The sequence below is a fragment of the Gobius niger genome (genome assembly GCF_951799975.1).
Source record: "Gobius niger genome assembly, chromosome: 12".
In the NCBI taxonomy this organism is placed as follows: domain Eukaryota; kingdom Metazoa; phylum Chordata; class Actinopteri; order Gobiiformes; family Gobiidae; genus Gobius; species Gobius niger.
In genome coordinates, this window is record NC_136863.1 from 32,359,070 (window position 1) to 32,366,192 (window position 7,123).

Here is a 7,123-nt window from a genome sequence, read left to right on the forward strand (position 1 = left end):
ACAAAAATGTGACAAAAATCAACAAAAATGTGACAAAAATCAACAAAAATGTGACAAAAATCAACAAAAATGTGACAAAAAATCAACAAAAATGTGACAAAATTGTGACAAAAATGTGACAAAAATCAACAAAAATGTGTCAAAAATTCAACAAAAATGTGACAAAAATTCAACAAAAAAGTGTAAAAAATTCAACAAAAAAGTGTAAAAAATTCAACAAAAATGTGTCAAAAATTCAACAAAAACTCAACAAAAATGTGACAAAAACTCAACAAAAATGTGACAAAAACTCAACAAAAATGTGACAAAAACTCAACAAAAATGTGACAAAAACTCAACAAAAATAAAAATAATAATAATAATAATAAAAAAAAAAAACATACAAAAGGTGACACAACACAGCAACAACGCGAGGAAAAGGGTCAGTTTTGTGGGTCTTAGCTTTCAAATGAGGTGTTCCACAGCCAAAAGAGGACAGAATGCATTTGGTTTAGGCGGGTGGTAAGAGGTTAAATTATGTCTTTGTGTCACATTTACACTAATTTGGGCCGGACTGGTCAGAGTCCAGGGCTGTTTTTCAGTCCCAGTCCAGCCTCTGTTGTTTGTTGTCGCGTTACAAAGCAGCTGAACTGAGGTGCTTGTTTTACTTCCTGGTTTAGCCTTCTTATTATTATATTGATCGCTTGAACTCAATGTTCTCGAGCATTCAGTTGGGCAACCCTCATGCTTTGCCAACTTATAAACCTCTTCCTTTGCCTCTCCGTGTCTCTGCATTTACGCAGAGACACGGAGAGCTTTATTCACGCTGTCGTTCTGTTTTTTTTATTTGCCTGTAAATGTGTGGAAAAACTCAGACTCGTTCCCGTCAGGACCTCATCAAAGAGCCGTCTGCAGACCATTTCCCCGTCGCAGCCCTGCATAACAAACCGACCAAATAAAACTCCTTTCCTTTCAACTTTTATTGTTTTTTTCCATTCTCAAGCGTGGCCTAGGCCCAGAAAACATGGTAAATGTGTGTAAGTGTGATAAATATGAAGCTGTAAGGGAACCAGTGAGATTAAATAGTTTAAAATGGAGGGCAAAGCTCACTGGAGAGTAGCACTGCACTGTCTGAAGCACTGTTTACTCACCGTGTGAACAGCCACAGGGGCGGACTGGCCATATGTCCGTTCTGGAAGAGCACAGAAGGGCCACTGGCTCTCGGGCCACCGGTCTGGCCTCCTAATTTTCTCCTTAACCTCTTACCCCCCACCTTAACCCAAATCAAAGAGCTTAAAAGAGAAGCATTGAAATACCGACGAAAACGAGGGTGAAAAGCACCAAGAAAGTGACAAAAACGTGACGAAAACATGATGACATAGCAATGAAAAAAGCGATGGAAAAGGAATAAAAAGTGTCAAAATAAATGACAAAATCACAGGAAAAAGCAACAAAAAACAACACAACATGTGACAAAAATGCAGCGATCACTTTTCTAGGCTTGGCTTTCAAATTAAGCGTTACACCGAACTCGAGAAAAGGCACTGGGTTAAGACGGGAGGTAAGAGGTTGAAATATGTCTTTGTGGAAGTGCTGCATTTACACTCACTTGAGCCAGGCTGGTCAGAGTCCAGGGCCGTTTTTCAGTCCCAGTCCGGCCCCTGAACAGCAACATGTGCAGCGCTAAACTTAATATGTGCAAATATCTCAAGCAGAAGCAGCAAACAGTTACTAGAACAGCCTGGATTTAGATTTATACAAGTTTACACAAGATTGTGGACTGGAAATCCATTTTATCGCCTCATGATCCCCGGCGGCTGCTCATTTACACAACTGAGCCGCGCTAATTCTTCAGACTTCATTGTCTTAAATGGCTGTCATTACAATTATTTAACCATCAAATACTGTCTTTGATGATCTAATGCTGACGGATATCGAATACAGTTCAGTTTCTCCCGAAGAACATGATTTAAGGCCGGGGTGTCCAAACGCTTTTCCGCATATTGAAGTGTACACGGGTGAAGGGCCGTAGGTCAGAAGTTAGTCTAAATCTAAATCTGATACTGTATTAATATCTGTAGAGAAAATTAGTTAGTTAGGTCAGATTTTTTCAACCACTGTGCCGTGGCACACTAGTGCGCCGTGAGATATTGTCTGGTGTGCCTTGGAAAATTATCCAATTTCACCTAGTTGTTTTTTTTTAAACAAATTCATTATTATCCACAAATATTGTACCGTTTTTGAGTGTCTGTGCTGTCTAGAGTAGAGTAACCATGTAATAAATTCTCCATGTTAGGTCGCTAATTTCTTTGAAACAAGAGAATTAGTGATGCATGGATGCGGCAGGTGGCGGTGACAGTGGCATTGTGGGTAGTGAGACTATATGGTGTTCCTATTCAAGACAATTTGATGTGAACGACTGAATATAGGCTACAGGGTTACATGTTTTTATATTTTCTGCTGGTGGTGTGCCTCGTGATTTTTTCAAGGAAAAAAATGTGCCTTGGCTCAAAAAAGGTTGAAAAACACTGAGTTAGGTAGTTAGTGCCGCAAAACCTTCGACTAGCAGAGGTTTAAATTGTGCCCCATACCTCTATTTAAGCTTAAAACCTTCATGCCAGCTCTGTCTCACAATAAAATGTTAGTTGTTCGGTTAGAATTGTATAGAATTATTACATTTCAAATAAAAAGGTCCATCTCTGGTGATGTGTGCCGATACAGCAAGAGGCCGAGGGCCACCATAAATTGGTCTGAGGGCCGCATTTGGCCCCCGGGCCGCACTTTGGACACCCCTGATTTAAGGTCTCGACCAAAGGCGACGCTGCGGCCTCTAGCCAGGCTAACCGTTAGCATGTTTGAATCTTTCAAAAACACAAGAACTTTTCAGAATGCTGACATAAACTTCTGATAACAGACTCAGAGGCTAGTTGTGAATAAGATACTTCACGGTCAAGGGGCCACATGAGGAATCTGATTTAAATTAGGCTGCACCGATAATGACTTGGATTTAACTCTGCTGAACCGTCTCCTCCTCCTCCTCTCGTAGTAGCCGAGGCCAAAGCTACAGCTACTAACAATAGCTGTTATGGAGGCCTTCGAACTAGAGGAGCAGACACCATTAGATTGCTCTTCTCAGTTACCATGGAGATCCGCCATCTTTGCAGCATGCATTTCCATAGACTAACATGAACTAAACTAAACTGCTGAGATACTGCTGGTAAATACATCTAACACACTGTAGTGTCCAAGTGTTTTAATCAATAACTCCAGTATTTTAACTTCTTTAAAATCTGCATTCGTTTACAATTGCTGCTAATCCCATGATGCTCAGCGATATGACATCACATTCCCGAACTCTACTCATTCAAAACGGCATTGACTTGGCAGTTTTGTTGTATATGTGTATATATTAATGATGATATATTAATGAAGTGACTGAGAAATCTAGAGTCATTTGAGCTCATTCTGACATGGGGTTAGGGTAAAGGTGCCTCTGATCCACCGTTACGCAGTTTGGCGATAAAAATTCAGATGTTTTATTTTTTTAATGGAAAGAGTTGAGGGCAGGAAAAATGACGAGCTGTAGTTTGCCCACCAGTGTTAATTTCGTCGACTAAAACATTTAGTCAAAGTGATGTTTTTGTGACTAAAATTGGACTAAAACTAAATGAAAAGTTTCTCATGAGACTAAAACTGTGACTAAAATGTCCAGATATTTTAGTCGACTAAAATAAGACTAAATAAAAATGAAAAGGAGAGACTAAAATCATCCAAACTTCTATTGAGCGTCTGAAAGAGCCTCAGATCATGTACATTTTATTAGTAGAAATGTATTGTCCCCGTGGAGATACACAAATACAACAGTGGCCACAGCAGAAAGATCCAAACACTGACAACACACAAAGAACAAACCACGGCCCGGCAACCTCAGTTTAAATTATGTTAAAATCATCATCTACATTCCTTAAAAACGTTCTCGGACAGACCAGCTGTGCAGAATAAACAAATAAATAAATAAATCACTGTTGGTTACTTCGTATTGTTGGTTTGTTTAATTGTAAAATGGCTTGTGGCACAAATGACTGGTCCTGTTTTTGGTCAGGGCGGGGCTCCTGTACCTTCGACCTGAGGGGAGCGGCTCAAACTCTCTAAACAGAGGATGTTTTGAGTCCAATAAAATTATGTCTGCTTTATTCCGAGCTCGAGCAAAATAAATGTCCTGCAGATCCTTCATAGGAACACCCAGGATTTTGTTTGCAACTGTCCATATTTTCCTGAGGGAGTTCTTTTGCGCCTCAGTCATGGCCCCGAAACCAACAGATGATACAGAAAGTCAGAACACTCTCCACAAAAGCAACTGTCAAACATTTTCAACATGTTTCTATCCACCTGAAAGGACACCAATTACTTCATAAAATATAGTCTCTGTTGACCCTTTTTTGTGATGTGATTTGTAATTTTTATCCCACTTTAATTTGTCATCTAAGATTCAAATTCACTGCCAAATGAACAGGTCTGAGCTTTATTCATGTGGAGCAGCTCCATGAAGTCGAGGACCTTGATTAAATATGATTATAATGAATATTATAAATGCAAAGTCCACTAAATTAGTCTTAAAGGGACTATAAGGAGTTTAAAAATGTTAAAATTAAGTATTTTCCTCCCCCTACATGTTCCAGCCATGTCCTAATGTGTAGAATGAGCTCAGACCTGTTCACCACAACTGCCTCTAAAATCCTGTACGGTCACTCAAAAAGGTGTCACTTCGGTCCGAATTGCCGTCATGCAGGAGCTTAATATAGAAGGTGCAGTTACACATGTGGCCTGAGGTGGCAGTAGTGAGTATAAAATGGCGAACTTGCTTCCAGCCCCTTTAAATATGATTATAATGAATATTATAAACGCAAAGTCGACTAAATTAGTCTCAATTTTCGTCGACTAAAACTAGACTAAAATTGAAAAAATCACTTTAGACTAAAACTCAACTAAAATTAAATCACATTTTAGTCAAAAGGCTAAGACTAAAACTTAAAATAAAATATGTTGTCATAATGAACACTGTTGCCCACGTCTGTACTAGGTTCTAGTGAAAGCCAACAAAACAAAGACTAACTAAATATAAGTATTAAACTTTAAGTCATTGGGTTTCCGTTTGAAAAGGATTGCTTTAGCACAATTTTTACTACTTGCACCTATTTATATAAGAATAAAAACTCTAGGTGGGGCTATTGCATACGGTGTTGTTGGATATCTTATTAACACAGATTTGGTTTTAGTTTTGTCTGTTTGCTTCAAGTGTTTTCCACTCTCTTGAATTCTTGCCTCTTCCAATTTGCTGCCACCGTTTGCGCCCCGTAAACCTAATGGAAGTGTTTTTCTTCTCCGTCTCTGCCTCTCAGTTCTGGGTTAATTGGACAGATTGCGTTAGTCACGTCGAATGCGTCGGGACTATTTTTGTCCTTCCACAAGTGCCGCATTCATGGAAACAGGGCTGCTGACGTCTGTGCCACGACTTTCATGTCTATTCTTAACCGGATCTGCGTCGGGAAACGTCTGGGGAAGGGAGCGCTCTGGTCAAAACATCCTTTCACCCGGGTCACAAGACGAGCGAGCACGAGGAGACGGCGGCGACTGCGGTTCAGCTGGAGGAAAATGAGTCCAAGCAAGTCCCAATGCCATAAAAACACATCTCCAATATCTCCATGTCTTCCAGTCGTTCAACCAATCCAACCATCACCCGAGGATGACAAGTCGCAACCAAAATTAGAACTGAAGTTGCTACATTAAACACTGTGTTTTCCCAGAAATGACTGTTGAATGAGCATTAAATGAGCAAAAAAAAGGTGAAATAATGACAGAAACAACCCAATTACAGCCAATTCAACAAACACCGGTTGTGTTTTTTTTACGCTTTTACAGTTGAAAGAAGTTCAGAGAAGTTTCCCGACCCACCAGTTGAGAACAATTCTGTTTACAGTTCTGGATTAATTGCCTCTGTATTTCATATGTTATAATACATTATGTTTGGAAAGCAAAGAGAAGTCTGTACATTCAAAAAATATTTCTTATCATGATACTCAGGGGCCGATCCGATCTGTATTGCAATACTCAGGGGCCGATCCAATATGTATCAAGATACTCTGGGGCCGATCCGATACGTATCACGATACTCAGGGGCCGATCTGATAAGTATTGCAATACAGTTAGTAATTATAAGTAACATGTTTACCTTAAAATGTGTAAAAAGTCATGTGTCCAAAGTTTATAAACACTGATGTGTAAGATTGAAAAGTGCATTAACACAAAATGTTACAAAGTGCTGTGTAATTGTTACTGGAAAACAAAGGAGTGTGTGCGATACTTGATAAAGTATGGATACTTGGTATTGCAGCACAAAGTATTGCGATCCAAGTCCGATCTGATATTTTGTCCCAGCCTTCCTAACTCGGCTTTGACATCACTTAAATGTGGTCCATGGGTTGACAAAAGCTGAAAACATCTGGATCGTTCACAATGTTTGGAAAAATGCTAACGGCTATAGGAAAAATGCATTAACAGTTTTTTTTACTAGAAAGCATATATATGCTTTCTAGTAAAAAAAACGGTTATAATTTAGACTTTCAGACACTTTAAAGCCACACTATAGGACATTCCATGTTAGACATCGCAACGGTAGCCATCTTTAATCTATCCCATCATTTGGTTAAAAAAAAACATGTTAAAATTCCTCGCTTACAAAAATATAGGACTGAACCAGAAAATCATGTCTCTATCTGAATTAGTTGTTGAGATATTAAGTAATTAAAGTGTTATGTCAGCCATCTTGGAACTCATTAAGTAGCTTTTGTTTGTTGTCTTTCACAGGTTAAAGTTGACTTTGGGTGGGGGTGGAACCATTGTTTATCATAGCAACGCCCACACTTTTAAAGCTGGGGTTTATTCTATTTATGTTAAAAAAAAATAAAGTGTAGTGTGTCCCAGTGGGCCCCCCCTCACAGCAGAGGGGCAAAAAATAAATACGACCATTTCTGAACATAGACTGGGAGTGTGTTTATCATCATTTTGGACCAAAAGCAGAGAATACACAATGTTTCCTGAATGTAAATACAATGTTTAGACCAAATCCGTCTCTGGTGGTCCTGAT